This window comes from Dipodomys merriami, unplaced genomic scaffold (assembly GCF_024711535.1).
Source record: "Dipodomys merriami isolate MVZ:Mamm:240054 unplaced genomic scaffold, mDipMer1.0.p SCAF_1, whole genome shotgun sequence".
In the NCBI taxonomy this organism is placed as follows: domain Eukaryota; kingdom Metazoa; phylum Chordata; class Mammalia; order Rodentia; family Heteromyidae; genus Dipodomys; species Dipodomys merriami.
The window spans coordinates 120,204,642-120,223,591 of NW_027202270.1; the positions used below are offsets into that span (position 1 = coordinate 120,204,642).

Here is an 18,950-nt window from a genome sequence, read left to right on the forward strand (position 1 = left end):
TTTTTCTTTCATAAAATTATTCCAACTATAATCTTCTTTCTTAATGATGGTTGCTCATTTTAAGTTCTAATAGTTCTATCTTTATGTGTTGCTATCCCATTCTCATTTGTATGTTCATCTGACATTTTTCTTACTTATGATATCTAAATATTACCTTATGTAAAGATAACTGAATATGCAAAATTATAATTGGCGCGCACACACACACACACACACACACACACACACACACACACACACACACACACACACACACACACACACACACACACACACACACACACACACGGCTACATAGTGGCAAAGGGTAGTAATCTTCTATGAATTTAACCAAACAGTAACCTCAATTGCAATTTGTGTGTCCCAAATGATAACTTTGTAAAACAGTTTAGCCTCTGACTGATAAAGTGTAGCTCTTAATCTGAAGAATGTTATTTTTGTAAGGTCTGCACAGGGACACCTTCCTACCTCTTGGCTAAGTTTCTGCCCAGTATCTGTTACCTAGGTAACTGGCACATTTCCCTGCCTGCTAGGTCACGTCTTGGGCCACCTCTGGTCACATGCCTCCCATCTGACCTTAGGAGGGTCCCAGACCCCGGGGGGATCACATCCAGATCCAGTGTGGCCACACCTTTCCCCTACCTGGCCACACCTCTTCCTGTCCCTGGCCTAGATAAGTCCTGGCCCTGGGGTGGGTCACCCCCTTTCCTTTTCAGCCATGCCTCTCCACCATGTATGGCAGGGCAGCAGTTCCGTGAATAAACTTCTTCTGCCTGAAAAAAAAAAAAAAAAAAAAAAAAAAAAAACTAAGAAATCAGATTTGTAAATCCCTGAAACATTCATCTTGACATTCTTTCCCAGATCATTACTCCTCAGCTAGGAAAGAAATTTTAATAAGGGAACAACAAAAAATCCTGGGTCAAATTTGGTTTATATTATAATTCTAAATATTATTTACTATTAGGAAAACAATCTTGGCTTTTTAATAGAAATATTCTGTGTATTAATTATATCGTGAAGACAAGTAAACAGGAAACATTCAGAAACAAATAATTTAATGTGTCAGCATCAAGGAATTATGGGACTCAATTATTCAGAGCGTGCTTCCAACTACTTTGTTACTTCCTAAGAGATGTGATCTGAATCGTAAGCAAGAAGTTGTTGGGATCAAGTAACAAAACCTAAATATCAGAACACTTTTCAGAAGAATAGAGATTGAGGTGTTGAGATATAGCACAAATCTAGTCTGTAACAGAGTTTCATTTCATATTTGTAGCATTTTATTTGAACTGGGGTATCCTTCACACCTATTAACAGTTACCAGAACCTTAACAATATTAATGAAACCAAGCACTAACTAAACTCTAATCCAATCTGAATTTTGTTTTCTTTCACAATAAAAGTATTTTCTTCCAAAATCTCACATGACTTTCTCAATCTTCTTTGTTGATTACACGTCAAAACAGACAAATAATTATGAAAAAATATGCTAATATTGAAACTTAGAATGGTATCTTATCACACATTTCCATACACCCATTCTCTTCATGAATTTTAAAGTCAGGTAAAGCATTTTTTAATAAGGTGATCTAGCTCTTAATCATTTGTTAACTTGTATAACTCATATTTATAGATGCCATTTCTCTTCTTATTGTTATTAATTGGTTGTACAAGGAGGTTACAACCTGTAAATCAGGTTACGAGTTCAATGCTTCTTAGTCAAGGTCACCATTTCATTATTCTCCCCCATTCCTCCTTCAAAATTACCTAATTTTGTTTTTTATGTTTTTTATTGTAAAAATACTGTACAGAAGGGTTGCACTTACATGAGTAAGGCAATGAGTACATTTCCTATGGAGCATTGGTACCTCCTCCTTTGTTTTTCCCCTACCATCTCTACCTCCCTTTCTCCCCAGCTCCTCTCCCCCCTCCCGCCCAAAGTTGTAAAGTTTGTTTTCAGCAAGTGTCTCCTACATCTTATTGTTACAATGATTACCCGATTTCTTAAAAAAAAACTTTATCTTTTTGTTGTTGTGTTTGTTTTGTTTTTAGTTTTTTGTCATGAAAATACTGTACAGAGGGGTTACAATTATATGAGCAAGGTAATGAGTACATTTCTTATCAAGCATTGTTGCCTCTTCCTTTGTTTTTCCCTTACCATTCCTGCCCTCCCAACTCCAAGACTACATTTCCCCCCCCCCGCCCACGACCAAAGTTGCAAAGTTCATTTTTCAACATAGCATTTTGTACATCTCATTGTTGCAATGGGTCCACCTGTATCCCTATTTAAACGATTTGTTTATTTTCCTTCCCCTCCCCAAATTATATCAACATCAAATACAATGAAAACAGGGATTATACAACAAAACAATCACCTTATAAATATGTTAGAAACAGTAGCAAGCCAGAAAAAAAAAAACAACACTTGTGTCCTTATGTTGGAGTTCATTTCACCTAACATCATCTTATCTGATCTTTTCTGCTTGTCTCAGACATACACTAGTTATTGCAAATAAGGGAAACCATGAGACCTATGTTTCTTTGGGTCTGGCTTACTTCACTTAATAGAATGGAAGAAAGACAGCTTCTTCAGTAAATGGTGCTGGTACAATTGGTTACTCACTTGTAGATCCTTATATGTCACCCTGCACCAGAATCAACTCCAAATGGATCAAACACCTTGGAGTCAAAGCAGACACCCTGAAAACATTACAGGACAGAATAGGAAAAACCCTAGGTTGCCTTGGCACAGGCTGAAATTTTCTTTATCTTAATAATAGGGTGTTTGGAGCTGTTGTCCCTTAGAGTTCTTTCATGATCTAGCACAAGTGACACCCTTACCATAGAAACCCAGGGATTATTTAGAGTGAATGAATTATGAGACAAATTAATTTTTATTCTAAAAATTACTAACAATGTCTATGGGTGACATATGAGGAATTAATTGAGAAATATTACTGATACAATATTTCGTGTGCTGGAATTACAAATATTATCTAAAGATACAAATTAGAAAACATGACAAACACTGCCTAGACAGATGAAGTTTTTAACAAAAGATAAATAGAGAAGGATATGGTTATATTACATCAAATGTTATCCTATCACAAAGAAACAAAAAAGAAATTATGTCATTTGCCAATAAATGATGGAATTCATATATATGTTTATGTACATATATGTATATAGTCATATCTGGAAGCTAGACCTAAAAGAAATATATTCATGGATATACAATCATGTATATATACAAGTATTTATGTATACTAATATGCATGCAAACATGAACAAAGGATAGAGGAAAAATAGAAGGATGAAAGGGGAATATTGTCATCTTTTTTATGTCTTTGAATTTGGAATTATCTGGAATTAAAGACACTGAAATCTTGGTTTAAAAATTCTCCAAATGGGGAAGGGAAGGGGGCTAACACATTGGTGAGACAAGGACAAAAGGTGAACCAATGCAATAGCGATACTACACAAGATCCTAGGTTAGAAATGAACGTTGTAACTTGAAGGGGGAGGGAAAGTGGGAGAAAATGAAGGAGGAGGTAATGATGTTCAACAAGAAATGCACTCATTACCTTACCTTACTTACGGAACTGTAACCCCCTGTACATCACTTTTACAACAAAATTAAATGAAATTTTTAAAAAATTCTCCAAATGGTACATTTTGCTTTCTCAAGCACTGAATAGATCAAAATGTACTTCCATACTGTGTCATTGAATTTGTGATGACATTTTTTTTTTGTTAAGTCATGGTAAGTCCTTTCTCTGAAGGGAAGAAATAAGACTTTGCAAATAGTTCATAGAGCATAGCTAAATGTCTCAGTATGCAAGAGAAGGTTTCCAATGAAAAGACCTTCCACCTTCCACCCAATGCGATCGGAGACTTTTCACCAGTCATGAATGCCAGATTCCGGCTCTACTCAGGGTGACTACGATTCAGAAAGCAGCATGGAGGCATTTTTAATTGAGTGGATGGAAAGAGTTGACAGGGTAATGGTGGTAATTGTTCACCATTTCACATAGAAAAGAAATTGCTCAGTAAATAGGCAGCTTTGTTTCCATCCTGATTTAATGGGCACACAGAAGGTATATACAGAAAGTCATGTGCCAACTGACACTGGGCATAAAGTAAAGCATTTCCAAGACTTTTGTGTAAAATGTCCATCAGCTGACATCTGTGAAAGCAAACTCCTGGGATGGGTTCAGAGGGTTTCCATTTACCAACAACAAACATTTCAGAGAGTTTCATTTTCTAAGAACAGACTATTGGTCTATTTTGCAATATAAGCTTTTCAAATAACCCACTTTTTTTCCAAAACCCTCCCCAAAGTGCTACCTAAACCCCATGAAGCCTGGTTGTAGAGTGAGAGGAACAGACTTTTATGCATATGGATATCAGTCCTGTAGATGAGCCAAGAGTCAGTGGGTGCACATGAGAGAGACACGTACAACAGTCTGCATTAGTATAGCCTGCTTTAAGGCTTCAAGGCCTGAAGAACATGACTTCTATCACACACATAAACTTAAATGGGATCCAAGTTGTTGCCCTTACCAGAGTGTTTATGCTTCTGTAGTCTGGGCTGATTTTCATTTCCATTTGTGTAAGCATTAAAATATGGAAAGTTCAACTACATTTTTTATCACATTCTATAAGTTTTTGAATTCATGCTTCAAAATAGTCAGAAGAAACTGATTCTGATAAACTACCCTTAAATTGTACAATAACGTTGTTTCTAACTTCGGGCTAATGGGCTATCCATTTCATGGGTCACTGATGGTAACTTCCTAATGTCCAGTAAAATAGAAAGGTGTACCTCTCTTTCCCTACACCTAGTCCAACATGATTTTCTAATTTCAAGCAATATAATTAGAGGTAAATGATGTGTCACAGCAATGACTACTTCAACTCCACCATGTTTCAATATAGAAGTGTGTTTAACTTTCTATTCCAAAAGATGTAATAAATCTCAGCAACTCCTTAAACAAAAGTAGTTGGTTTTTTTGTGACAGGGCAAAAATGTTATTTTAGGATTCCTATTTTCATTCCTCAAATTACTAAATTTTCTATAACCATGCAATTTTAGATTTGGCAAGGATTATCCTATCTAACCTCTCCATTTATTATATGAAGTAAAAAAGGCCAATGTTGGTATCTTAGTGCACAGTAATGCATACATACTCAGAGTGCTAATGAGGTATCAGTGTCATTATTAATAGTTGGACCAGGTGTTAGGGATCAAATGGAATCCCTTTATATTTCTCCATGTTTTGCCACAATGTTGTATAAATTCAGCTTCAGTAAGTTCAGAATAATTCAACACTTAGTATGTACAGCTTTTCCAATATACCTGGAATCTTTGCTCCTTTTGATTATTGATAAATTTTCACTTCAGTTAGTCATGTCTATGAGAAGGATCATTTAGCATTTAAATGATACTATCTTGGCCTCCCTTGGGATTCTATTTATTGAAAAAACATGAAATATTAAGGCCAACATTCACCATTTGTTTAGGATCTCCCTTTCCAGATGTTGTATTAGAATTTTCATACATGTCAATCAATTATAAAAAATTGCCTTGCTTTGCGTTAAATGTAAATATAAGATATCCTCATACTGCAGATGGATGAAATGTGGAGAGTCATTTAAGAGTGATTGTATGCTTTCATTAGATCCCTAGGACTAGAACACATAAAGACCAATATTCAAAGGCAAGATTATAACACAGTATGAAACATATCAGTACCATGAAATCTGAACCTCAAATAAGCAAATCTATCATTAATTTAGAAATATGGTTAATGTAATAAAACCAGCTAACAGAAATGGTATTCAGCATTGACTTTGCTGTGATTAGGACCTGATTCAGAAAACTAAAACCAAACACACAAATGAGTGTGAGAAACACAATTTTAGCCTTTCAGTAATCATCACAGAAAGACTAGAGACAAATCTATGCCTCTCAAGTAGCATTCTATTTGCACCATACAAAGAATCACCCACATGACCTACTTTCAGTTACCTTGATTAACACTGTTATTTGATATGAAAATTGCTGTAAGGGAGCTGGAAGAGAAATAGTCACAAGAGTTGCTTTTTCAGACCTGCAGTAAAATAAAGTAAACTTGACAAAGCAAGTCAAAACTATAAAATAGGCTGAGCATGGAGGCTTGTTGTTTTAATTTTAGTTACTCAGAGGTTAGGAGGATTACAATTCTAACCTAGACATAAAGTTTGTTAGATCAACATTTGACACTTCAGGTTTACAACTGCAAATAGATACATCATCATCCAGGCCTGCCATAACAAATGTGCAAGATTTTATGTTAAAAATAACGAAGGCATGGGCTGGGAAGGTGGCTCAGTGGTAGAGCGCTTGCCTTGCATGCATGAGGCCCTGGGTTCGATTCCCCAGCCCCACATAAGCAGAAAGAAAAAAAAAAGCCGGAAGTGGCGCTGTGGCTCAAGTGGTAGAGTGGTAGCCTTGAGCTGAAAAGCTGAGGGACAATGCCCATGCTCAGAGTTCAGGCCCCACAACCGGACCCCCCCAAAAAAAATAACGAAGGAAAACTATCAGGAATATGACTCAAGTTGAACATCGCCTCCTTAAGTTTCAAATGCCAGTATTGCCAGAGGAAAGTAGTTAAGTAAAAGAAAACTAGAAAATATATCTGATCAAACTTAACTTCACTGATACATCAAAATCACGAAGCCAAGATGTGATCACAACTGTCAGGAGCTAAAGAGTTTACCTGGCACTTAAATATGTATAATAACATTATTTTCAAGCTCACAACCACCTTCAGTGATAAGGCTCATTATACAAATAGAAGTCACATATTAGAAGGGTATCTCATAAACCTAATCAGAAGCCACTAATCACACATCTTGTATAAGAGCAAAGTCTGATAATCAAGAACTCTAATAACAACAGATGCTGGAGGGGATGTGGACAGAAGGGAACCCTACTGCTTTGTTGGTGGGAGTGTAAACTTGTTCAACCACTTTGGATAGCAGTATGGAGGTTCCCCAAAAGACTCCACATAGAGCTCCCTTATGACCCAGCAATCCCACTTTTGGGCATTTACCCAAATGTTCACAAACAAGGTCATACTAAAGCTACCAGCACAACTATGTTCATTGCAGCCTTATTTACCATAGCTAAGATATGGTACCTACCCAGATGCCCCTCAGTAGATGAATGGATCAAGAAAATGTGGTATATATACACAATGGAATTCTATGCCTCCTTCAGAAAGAAAGACATTGCCCCATTTGTTAGGAAATGGAAAGACTTGGAAAAAATTATATTAAGTGAAGTATATGTCTGAGACAAGCAGAAAAGGTCAGATAAGTTGATGTTGGGGAAATGAACCCTAAGATATGTATTCAAATGTTTTTTTTCTTTCATGCGATTGTTTCTAACACATTTATAAGATTATTTCTTTGTTGCTTTGTATGTCCCTCCCCAACGGTATAACCCCAGCTTTCACTGTATTTGATGTCGGTATAATTTGTGGAGGGGAAGGGAAAAAACAAATTGTTTAAATAGGGATACAGGTGGACCCATTGCAACAATGAGATGTACAAGTCGTTATGTCGCAAACGAACTTTACAACTTTGGTGGGGGGTGGAGAGAAGGATGCGGGGGCGGGAGAAGATGGGAAGGGATGGGAAGGGGAAACAAAGGAGGAGGCTATAATGCTTGATAAGAAATGTACTCATTATCATGCCCATGTAATTGTAACCCCTCTGTACAGTATTTTCACAATAAAAAATTAAATTAAAAAAAAGCAAAGACTGTCGTTAAAATTTTGGAAAATTTCAATAATTTACTCTCCTAGGTTAGTATATGAATAGAAAAATCCTTATAGATTTCCATAGCTATGACTTTCACCTTTTGACTGTGTACCTAGTTTAGATTTCCCCAGAAGTAGATACTCAGACAAGAATTTACATGCTAATAATTCGTGTAAGGGTTAATCCAGAAGAATACTGGTTAGAGGAGTGAAAAATGAGTCAAAGAAGGAAAAAGCCAATAAAGACTTGCTATCAAGCCTGTTATTACATGGACCACTGGAATTCAGCCCTTTTGCAGGGACCCAAGGATCCATTGCTCAAAGTTATCATTCCAGACAATGGCACAAAGGCTGAGCATTTATTCAAGACCCCGAGTTACTTCCAAAGTTATTACTGTTTTGTACTTCCAGTCTGAAATGCATTCTACTTAACACTATCCCTAAATCCACTAATTTTGTTTTTCCCTTTCTCTGGCAGAAGTAAAAGTTCTTTGCACTTTGTAGCTTCATTTGACATCTTTTATTCTCTCTCTTCTATTCTGAAGTTTTCATTTTTCTCTTTAATGATTTGTTCTCTCAATTATTAGAAAAATAAATAAATTTCTCATGCATATGACTTTCTCCCTCTCTCTCACTCTGTAGGTGTTTGTTGTTGTTATTATTGTTGTTGTTGTCTTTCTCAATTGTGGGATTTGAACTCAGTGCCTGGTCCTGTCCCTCAGCTCCTTTTATTCAAGGCTTATACTCTCCTACTTTAAGTCACTCTAGCTCCACTTCTGGTTTTCTGGTGATTAATTGTAGATAAGAGTCCCACAGACATTCCTGCCTGGGCTGGCTTTGAACTACAATCTTCAGATCTCAGCCTTCTGAGTAGCAAGGATTACAGGCATGAGCCACCGGATTTAGGAATTTCTTATAAATTTGTTTCTTCACTGAAGTAATTATTTCAAACCAATTTAGTATTTCCCTCCAGAGGAATGCTGGTTAATAATATTTTATTAAGATTCATCATGGTAGTTTGAAAGATAAGGAAATGACGGCTGCAGTGTTCCTATTTATTCATCTGCTGGTATAAAACTAACAAGTACCAGAAACCTGATTTGGGATCCCATAATGCTTCTCTATTTGAGAACGCTTCTTATCCTGAGTTCATAGAGGTAAACAAATATGTGAATTATAGCTGTATTATTTCTCTGGCCCTACCTTGTTATAGAACCAGTGTAAGAAACAAAATATTGTAAACTGAATCCTAATCAAATCAATCAAAGCTAAAACTACTTTGTGACTACCTGATCATCAGGTAGTCACATGGTTATTTGTTTTTGCATCTTGAGGTTGTAGGTCAACTTTTCTTGTGAGTTTTGTGATTTAAATAAAAGCTTCTTTCATTAGATTTCAAACTGATTGGATAATGGGATTTAGAAGTATAACCATGAATTTCCCACTAATAAAATCTTTCTTTTCAAACTTTTTAAATGCTATAGAAAGCTCATTTAGATTATCTAAGGAATCATTCCTCACCAGTGACAAACTACAAGTTAGAAACTTTTTGTGGAACCTATATCAATTTTTTTATACTACGTAATTATCTGAATCTAAAAGGCTCTTTTTGTATATTTGCCAAATAAATCAAACAGCCCTTCATAATGAGTTCAACTGTTGTATGAATATCATAGATAGCCTTGGTCAAATAAGAAGAGTTTCATAACTATGTCAAAGATCCTTTCTGAGAGCAACACATCATGTTCTTAGTTACTGCCATTTTGTTTCCAATTCTTTGAGTTCATTTTGATTTATTTTATTTTATTTTATTTTTTTATTGTGAAAATACTGTTCAGAGGGTTACAATTACATGGGCAAGATAATGACTACATTTCTTATCAAGTATTGTTTACCCTTCCCATCCCATCCTCCACCGCCCCCTCACCCAATCCTCACCCCCCCCCCCACGAAAGTTGTAAAGTTCGTTTTCAACATAACGACTTGTACATCTCATTGTTGCAATGGGCCCACCTGTATCCCTATTTAAATGATTTGTTTTTGCCCTTCTCCTCCACAAATTATACCGACATCAAACACAGTGAAAGCAGGGGTTATACCATGGGGGAGGGACATACAAAGCAACAAAGAAATAATCTTATAAATGTGTTAGAAACAATCGCATGATAGAAAAAAAAAACATTTGAATACATATCTTAGGGTTCATTTCCCTAACATCAACTTATCACATAGAGCTTCCCTATGACCCAGCAATCCTACTTTTGGGCATTTACCCAAATTTTCACAAACAAGACCACACTAAAGCTACCAGCATGACTATGTTTATTGCAGCATTATTTACTATAGCTAAGTTATGGAACCAACCCAGATGCCCCTCAATAGATGAATGGATCAAGAAAATGTGGTATATATAGACAATGGAATTCTATGCCTCCTTCAGAAAGAATGACATTGCCCCATTTGTTAGGAAATGGAAAGGCATGGAAAAAATTACATTAAGTGAAGTAAGCCAGGCCCAAAGAAACACAGGCCTCATGGTTTCCCTTATTTGCAATATCTAGTATATGTCTGAGACAAGCAGAAAAAGTCAGATAAGTTACTGCCATTTTTATATGCTCTAAAAATAATTTTAAACCATATTTCTGTATTAGTATGAGACAGATTTAACTTTGTCAAAATTCTCAAATTTATAGTGACTTGAAACCTCTTTAGCCAAGAATTTGTCTTAAAAATAGAAGAATATATTTACTCTGTAAAGCTCTTGTATTAAGAAGGTGATAAATGGAGTTAAAATACTACATAGTTATGTGTAAAAACTTCATTGGATAAGAATTTTGTGCATGGAAACATCCACAAGCACATTAACTACCAGTTACCAAGACAAATCCATCTTCTTTGAATGATTGTCCTGCTTTGAAATTCCATCTTCTATCAATGTCTAGCTATTTGTAAATATTCCAAATGTTGATTTGTATATATGTTTCCACTTGCACATCGAATCCAACTTTAGCTTAGGAAGAAGAGTTTATGGTGTGCTGAGGTGTGAAGTCATTTGTTGTGCTCCATGTAATTGTTGCAAGAATTTCACGAAGCAGAAATATTTATGGGGAAGAAAGTTGAAAGATGTCAGATAAACTAAACATGTTCTAAACTAACTGGGGGTACTGAAGGGACTGTAATTCCTGCCGTGGGAACTGTGTTCTTTCCATTTGCTTTCACTTCCTTTCAGGCGACAGCCATGCTCAGTTATTATTGTTACAATGCAGAGAGTAAAACTTACTTTATCTGGAATTAGCTGTATAGATACAGTGTTTAAGAACGTCTCAATAATGTAGTGCATTCAGTTCATTAAGTTCATAAATCTGAAGTTCTAGACTATATAAATTAGTTCAACAAGTAAGTCCAGCATTCTATTTCAGATGTGATAAAGGTGAATGTTTACTAAAGTTTATGATAACACTCTTGCTGAATCTAAACCAAAGACCAAGATGATTAGACTCAAAATACTTTTTGATTTCAAAATGTTTGTGTCAGAAAATTTGGAAGCAATGTCACTGCCATATTTTGTGAAACAAGCTATGTTTTAACAGAATACTGGGGACTTTATGGTTTCAAGGCAATGATATTGAATTTGTTAAAAATAAATACAAGGGACTGGGAATGTGGCTTAGTGGTAGAATGCTTGCCTAGTATGCATGAAGTCCTGGTTTTGATTTCTGAGTACCACATAAACAGAAAAAGCGGAAGTGGCACTGTGGCTCAAGTGATAGAGTGCTAGCCTTGAGCAAAAGAAGGTCAGAGATAGCACCCAGGTCCTGAGTTCAAGCCCCAGAACTGGCAAAATAAAAATAAAAAAGCATACAAAACACTATGCATTCAAATTATTTCAATAATGTACTTGTTGACTCACAAAAGTGGTTCCTGTATTAAATAGTTTGGTATTAAAAATAAGTGAACTAGATAAACATTTACGAAAAGTATGTATAAGGTCGAGTATTTCCCCAGGAAGGGATATTGTGAGTTCTTGAAATATTTCTGGGTCTGTTTTCAGAATTTCCCTCCAATGTATGGAAGGTACAATTATTGGGATATCTGTCATCATTTCTGATCTCTGTCCTTTAAAGTAAAATTTCATTTTCTCCTACAAATAGTCTTTATAAGTATGTGGAGAGTGTGGCATAGGTCAGCAACTTGCTGCAGGCTATTGATGGAAAAATATCACTTCTATTAACTGAACTAATCATAAAGATCATCATTTTTGATCCTACATCTTTAGGAGGGATGCCTGTAGAGTTGTGATATACGAAGGTAATATCCCCTTCACGGATGGATCATTTGAGTCAAACCTAGCAATAAATGGAGTGACAGACTTCACAGCCTTCCTGTCTGTGATTTGTATCTGAAAGTCGAATTTGGGAAGTGGTCAAAAATCATTGGTAGGTAATAAATAATGTGCAATAAGGGGAGAAAACTTTTTTCAAAATATGAATCAGAAAGGCTTAGGTAAAATTTACTGAAATTATAACTGATCTTTTGAGTAACATAATAGTAAATTGATGTTTCCAATGTGGAATTTAAACATAGCTTAAAAAGAACATGATTTAAAAAAAATAGCAAGTAACTTTTGTAAAACATTCCTTACAGGGAGGTAGTTTGAATGGATATAATATAGAAGAGCAAAAACTTAAAAATTGATTAAAGAAATAACTTATTAGAAAAGGTCGCTATATTCACTAGTGACATTTATGATTCTGTTGCACATTTTCTTGTTTAATCCTCTCATCGTAGCTGATTAAACAATGAGGTTTGGAAAAGGGAAGTGTCTTGAGAGATTCAACAACTCATGAATAACAGTCCTATTCTATTAAAAAAAAAAAGTCAGACCTATAATAGAACAAATCTTGATTTTTACAATTTCCGCTACAAGCATTAAGAGAACTTGTGCATGTACACACACACACACACACACACACACACACACACACACACACACACACACACACAACACACACTCTTTTACATTCATTCATTCATTCTTTTTTTTTTTTTTTTTTTTTTTTGCCAGTCCTGGGGCTTGAACTCAGGGCCGGGGCACTGTCCCTGAACTTCTTTTGCTCAAGGCTAGCACTGTTACCATGTGAACCACAGCACCACTTCTGGCGTTTTCTGGTTATGTGGTATAGAAAAATTGAACCCAGGGCTTTATGCTTGCTAGGCAAGTACTTTACCACTAAGCCACATTCCCAGCCCGATACACATGTTCTAATAATTCACTGTTTAAAAACCTCTTTACTCATGCAACATGTATAACTATTGCTTGAGAATCCACACAATTTACCTTCTCATTTGTTACCTGCATGCTTTTGTCAGTCTTCTTCATTATTTCTGAATCAGACCATGCTGCATCTCAGAACTAGGGCATATTTTAAATATACCAACATTTTTTATCTTAAAGAGCAGTATCCCTTCTGAGGTTATTCTAAGAACAATGTGAAATGCTTTGAAGGCTTGAAGGCTGCATATCATTAAAAAAAAATCATGCCTCCCTCCCTCCAGTTTGGACTTGGCATCTATTTTCTGAAACAGCCCGATTCCCACATGACATGTGCAGTGGCCATCCTGCACGGACTCATTTACAGTGACTCCATTTAAGTCACACTTTTAAAATTGTTCCCAAGAGGCCTGGTTCAAATAGAGCGGAGCTATTCGCATTAGCCACCACACACAGCCAGGCTGAGTGACAGGCATGCCTAATCTGCTCATTTCCAAACTCTGGTTTGCCTTGTCCCTTAATGATGCCACTGCCTATAAAACACAAGTCTGTAACTCCCTTGACTTGGCTCCATGCTAGCCTGGGTCAACACTTAACGGCCAGATGGAAAGCACCGCGTGACAGTATGCAGTGCTGATATCACCTGGTGTGGAACATCATCATTTTGTCTAAGGTGATAGTCCCAGACATGGAATTTAAACTCTCCATAAGATGTTCAGCTTCACACTGTGCTACTTCCAACAGCAACTCTCCCATCCACAGGACTTTCTCCTATTTCTTCCCCTTCTATGCTTTCTTCTGAGTCCATCCTCCCTTATACTTGTTCTCCTAAATACCTCTACATTTCATGCTGTGATAGTCTATCTTCCTCTAGTGATTGGACATTTTGTTACAAAACCCCAATGGGTATTTAAAACAGGATGATGTCATAGTCACCCTTGGCTTTCATCCCTGCTGTCTGGACCAGCTGAGTCAAAACATGACCCCAACAGGGACAGTGCAGGGATAAATAGGAAGCTTGTGAAATACGGCCCTACCAGCTCAGTTATCTCTCTATAGTTCCAGGGATTTTTACATTCTCTGTGTTCAGTTCTATAATACTCTGTGTTGTTGAAAAGGTATTTTCTTTCATACACTTGGTAGATCCTTACAATCAAACTAAGTTTCCTTAATGATCAGAAAATGCTACATCTGGGGGCTGGGAAGGTGGCTCAGTGGTAGAGCGCTTGCCTTGCATGCATGAGGCCCTGGGTTCGATTCCTCAGCACCACATAAGCAAAAAGAAAAAAGCTGGAGGTGGCACTGTGGCTCAAGTGGTAGAGCACTAGCCTTGAGCTGAAGAGCTGAGGGACAGTGCCCAGGCCCAGAGTTCAGGCCCCACGACCGGACCCAAACAAAAAAAAGAAAGAAAGAAAGAAAGAAAAAGAAAATGCTACATCTGACTTTCACATCCTATAACAGTCTTTAGACTTATGGAAATTGGTTAACCTTTAGCATAGATTCATGAAGTATTTGTTTACTTGGTGACACCAAATATACCTTCATATCTGTATCTCAAATACATAGACTTAAGAGCATATTTTAACTGGAAAACCAATAGAAGATAAAGCTAGAAAATAACAAATTCATGATTTTTTTTTGATATTTGTTTAGAATATTTCCTTTCTCAGAAGGATTTATTTACAAAGGAAAATGAATGCACATATTAAAAACTTACTCTCAAATTCAAATAACCTGTCAATAGTGGTTATGATAGTAACTTGGAGAAAGGTTCTTAGCTGTGTACCCTGGCATTTAGTACCTTCTATAGGAGAAAAGTTTGGGGAGTGACTATGAAGTGTGTACCAGTACTTATATCTACAGATGTGAATGAGGTGAATGTGAGCAAGTAGCAGCATGACTATTCTAAAATCACAGGAAAAATCAGAAAGCAGTAATAGAACAGAGAATGGGTCTGGCGTAAATCTCTTTACAGAAATAATGGGAGCTAGGTGCCACACATTAATGCCTATAAATGGAAGCTGTCCAGGAGGCTGAGATATGAGGATCACAGTTTCAAGCCAGCCTAGGTAGGAGATCCTATGGGACTCTTATGATGAATTAACTACCAAAGTGCTAGAAATGGAGCAATGCATGACTCAAGAGGTAGAGCACTAACCTTGAGAAAAAATGCTCAAGGACAGTGACAGTTATTGAATTTAGCACACACGAAAAAGCAGTAAAGAAGATGGCCATTCTTTTAAAATAATCTCATTTCTGTTCCTACCAGGAAGAAGTAAAATAAGTTCAAAAGACTCAGAAACTCCAGTGTCAGAGAATAAAGGAAATAAGACTGTCTGAGGCCAGGATGGTAAATATGTTACCCAGAAACAAAGCAACTGGCAAATAGGCAGCCATCAAAATGGGTTTTTTTGTTTGTTTGTTTGTTTGTTTTTGAGAAACCCCAACACATCTTGCCTTTAAATCACGGGATGTCTGCTAGGGAAGTACTCCAAGCCCAGGCACATATTTTATCCTTATGTCATGTTTCCAAATGTTTGCATATGTAACTAAAGGATTTTGTGGTTTGGGTGTGGGCAGGATTTGAAATTACTTAAACCAGTCTACTGGGTTCTTTACATTTCAAAGGCCTCAATGTTAGTTTCCACTTCACAGGTCTTATTGTTTCTGTGATGCAATGTGTCAGCAACTCTGTACAAAAGTCCTTGTGGTTACAGTGAATCACAGAGACTAAAGATAGTTCTCCTGAATGGTGATGATGATGATGGTATTGGTGATTGCAATAAATGCAACAACAATTAAAGTCCTATAATCTGCTTTATGTGGATTTGGCAAATATTTATGAAAACAATGTAGTAGGCATAACAAGTTTTTGTTGTTGTTGTCATTCTCTTCTTATATCAATCTTGTGTTACAGAATTAATCCTATGAACTGATAATGCAAAGGCAGTCCTGATCAAGTTGGCCCCTTTTGTCCAAGGCCATCTGGCATATTTGAGGGTCTGTGAAGTCTACTATCAAAATGTCGTTCTTATAGTCTATTTTTGTATTTATTTGTTAATCAAAGTAAGAATTTGGTTTTCAGTTTTTGAGTGATTTCACTTCTTAAAAATGCCATCTGATGTTTTCCTCTGTATTATTCTTCAATGTTCTATACTATTTAGTATTTTAAAAACTAAAAACTAGATAAGGAGGCCATGGATTAGAACATTTTACTCTGAGTTTCTGGGATCGTCTCTGCATGTACTTTCATATGCCTGGAACTATTTGCATGTTGTCTCATTTTGTATTTTTGTTTTGTTTAAAGGAAGAGGGGATGGCTTTCCTTAAGTCAGCTCAAACCTTTGAATTTCAAATCAAAAGCTAGTAACCATAAAGCTGATCGTCATTGAGACTATTTCTCTACATGTTATTTTCTCTGTTTTCTGATCAAATTCGCTCTATATACCACAGAATTGAGAAATATAAGGGAAGGGGTGGGTCAAAGGCGATAAAGATGTGGACGTGATGGCACAGATCAAGATGCATTGCACCCATAAACTGTTTGGTTAAATGGCAAAAGAAAATCACTGTATAACCTAAACTTAGGGTAAGTAAGGGAAGATGAGAATTGGGAAGGATGTAGTATGGGTAAGAATCTTGAAAGGGGTGACACTGATCAGAATGTCTTATATTCATAAAATGTTTTGGTGAATGGCAACCTCTTCATACAACTACTTAGAGATAATAAAAATACTTAAAATGGCTTAAGCAGAATGTAATCAAAACAGAAGCAGTACATAATAAAGTAAGACACATCAATGTAAGCAATACAGAGAAGAAAAGATATTGGGAATGAACTGTGCAACTGTGGTGGGTGGGTTGGGAGGAAGGAAAGTGGGAGAAAAATAAGGAGGGGGTAATAAGTACTTACTACCTTATTTATGTAACTGTATTTGTGTAAATGTAAACCCTCTGTATATTACCTTTACATTTTTTTTAATAAAGACATATCATTTCCATTCTTTTGTTTTATGCTGGAAGGAATATGACTTCTAAGACAAGTATAATATTGGGTTCCATTAAAACAATCAGTCAGACATTTCCATTTAAATATAAATGATGTTCATTCCTTAGTCAAACTTAATAGTAAGTTGAACCAATACAGGAGATCTCAAATATTCCCAGAGTTCCCACAAAAGTATTTATACCTTTAACCATAAGGGAAATCTCAAATATATATAAGAATTGTGTCTGGTTTAAGAGGAATAGGATCTCCTATTTTTCTGGGATTTTGAGAGATGGAAAACTCCAACTGATTTTTATCATACCATTTTAGTAAAAGGTTGACATGTTAGGCAAACAAAAAATATAAATTAAATGATTGTGCTAACACAGATAAATTCCATGTAAAACTTCTAATAAGTTTTTGAGATTTACACTTGATACAATCATGACCTCGATACAGCATACTCTGCATATGGTATCTAAAGATCAGAAGTTTATTCTAGTCTAATGTTTGTAAAAGTGCTTTCTGCATCCAAGGTTTTTTTTTTCTTCTGAAGGTCAGTTACAATGTCTTTGTTAGGTGTTGATATCAGAGGTACTAAGGAAGACATGTGTTTTATTTTATTTTTCTTGATAAACATTACATACACTTTATTTGTTAAAGTTACAAGTAAATAGTGCTACATCTAGAAATATTTTTCTACAAGATTATTGATTTGAATATACATATATAGATATATAAAGTAGAGACTTAAAATTATTCATTTTAGGTTAAATTACTTTGGTAACTGGTAGTCCATTAAGTAAATGTACATTTCATCATGATTGTTGGAGCAATTTTCAAAACAATTGCTCATAATCTTTTTAGTTTTATGTAGATACCATGCTATCCCTGATATTAGTTACATATTCTCCCCTTCTTTCCTTCTTTCCTTTCCTTCCTCTTTCCCACACTCTGCCTCTCCTTTCTTTCCTCCTTCCCTCCTCTCCTCTTTCTCTCTTTCCTTCCCTCCTTCCTTCTTTTCTTCCTTCCCTCCCTCCCTCCTTCTTTCCCTCCCTTTGTCCCTCTCTCCTTCCTTCGTTCCTTCGTTCCTTCCTTCGTTCCTTCCTTCGTTCCTTCCTTCCTTTTTCAGACATCGTGATGCTTTATTTATCACCCTGCTAGGTATTATAAAATCTTTTTGAAAAAGTGAACTAGGTGTATACTAATTATTACAAATAAGAGAAATCATGGGACCTGTGTTTGTTTGGGTCTGGTTTACTTCACTTAATATGAATTTTTCCAAGTCCTTCCATTTACTTACAAATGCAGTGTTGGCATTCTTTCGGATGGGAGCATAGAATTCCATTGTGTGTGTGTGTGTGTGTGTGTGTGTGTGTGTGTGTGTGTGTGTGTATGTGTGTGTGTGTGTGTGTGTGTGTGTGACTTTTTTTGATTGATTCATCTATTGAGGGACTTCTGGGTTGGTTCCATATCTTAGCTATGCTAAATAATGCTGCAATAAAAATAGTTGTGCTGGTAGCTTTAGTATCACCTTGTTGCTGCTCATTTGGGTAAATGCCCAGAAGTGGGATTGCTGGGTTACAGGGGAGCTCTATATTTAGTTTTCTGAGGATCCTCCATACTGCTTTCCAGAGTGGTTGAACAAGTTTACACTCCCACCAACAGTGTAGTAGTGTTCTCTTTTGGCCATATCCCCTCCAGGAAAGCTCAATAGGTATGTACATATAATCATGTAGGACGATGATAAGTGAAATAAACTGCAAGATATGGACACAAGAGGATTTTATTTATTGTTGTGGTTTTTAATGTACTATGTGATTTATTTTTTTGTGTTCCTCAGCCCCATATGGTTTATCCCCTTTGGTCACTGTATTTGATT

General features: G+C 36.2%; 1 non-coding gene across 1 annotated transcript; it reads left to right on the plus strand.

The window, feature by feature from the left end:
• Nucleotides 1–6,356: 6,356 nt before the first annotated feature.
• Trnaa-ugc (transfer RNA alanine (anticodon UGC)) lies at nt 6,357–6,437 on the plus strand. The gene has a single exon. It is a non-coding gene; the product is annotated as a tRNA-Ala (tRNA).
• The last annotated feature ends 12,513 nt before the right edge of the window (nt 6,438–18,950 follow it).